Source organism: Echinops telfairi, unplaced genomic scaffold (genome assembly GCF_000313985.2).
Source record: "Echinops telfairi isolate 266 unplaced genomic scaffold, ASM31398v2 ScPeMD7_53;HRSCAF=182, whole genome shotgun sequence".
Lineage (NCBI taxonomy): Eukaryota > Metazoa > Chordata > Mammalia > Afrosoricida > Tenrecidae > Echinops > Echinops telfairi.
The window spans coordinates 883,686-884,773 of record NW_022103951.1 but is presented as its reverse complement, the minus strand read 5'-3'; the positions used below and the strand labels follow the sequence as shown (position 1 = coordinate 884,773).

Below are 1,088 nucleotides of genomic sequence, written 5' to 3'. Positions count from 1 at the left end.
AATTCTTCTGGGGGAGGCATCCACGTAGTATTTGGTGCTGGGACCAGACCCCCAGACCTCCCCACTGGTTCTCTACTCCACGCTGGCATGTTGTCTTCACACCTTGGAGCACTGGGTTGAAGTCTGGTCCCTCTTTTCCTGTGATAATTACTCTTTCCACAGTGATGTAAATTCTATACCACCTGCTAAATTAATGACACTATGTAGCATGGGCATGACTATAATGCTCTTTATCATAAAAGGATGTTGTCTCTAAAGTAAACCAAAGACGTATACAAACCATAGATATATAAAGAGGCTAGAGGGTTCCCCTTAATTTAAGCCCCAATCTACAAACAATTAGGTCTTATAATTCTTGCCTACCCACCCCCACACTTGTCCTCATGAAGCAATCACTGAAGATATGGGTGCTAGAGCAGAGTGGGTGAAGAAAGAAAGTGGTGTCCCTATATTAGAGAGAATAGAATCTGGGATCTAAAAATAATATCTTAAAATTAGCTGTCATTTAAATGATATGTCAACTTAGCCCACATGCAAGGACACCAGCCTGTGTGCTCCAAGGATTGTAATTATATCACCACATACAATGGAGGGAATGCTTACAACATTTAAATTGTCAACACATGGACTGCCAAAACTATGGATGGCCTGGAAGCCAAAACTCCATTCGTGGAGCCACCACGTAAATTCAGCCTCAGGTGCATCCCCTGAGAACACAGTCCATGGATGTGAATACATTGATATCAAACACAGGGCATGGCAGATGGCTTAGGTTAAAATGTACTTCCTTAAAATTGATAACTTTTGGAACCATTTTAAAGTTGTTTCCATTTTCAATATTTGCAGCTTTATTTAAATTAGATTTTCCTATGTCTTTTCTACTCATTGCTGTTGCTGCTTCCTTGTTTGTTTGTTTGCTTCCAGATTGTGCTTTTTTTCGTGTCTGTATGCAAAATCTGGCATAGGTAAACCTACAGACACTGTACCTGGATTCATAACCACCTACAAGTATAGCAGGAGAGGATGGGGGGACACAGGGAGCTCACAAGCATGTGTATGAGAAGGAAAGGTCCCAAATAACTTTGGTG

The 1,088-nt window shown here is 41.2% G+C and overlaps 1 protein-coding gene across 1 annotated transcript in view; it reads left to right on the top strand.

Moving 5' to 3' along the window:
- Window positions 1-1,088, top strand: part of LOC101641754 (melanoma-associated antigen E1-like) — a 25,425-nt gene that overhangs the window by 6,846 nt on the left and 17,491 nt on the right. The window lies entirely within an intron of this gene.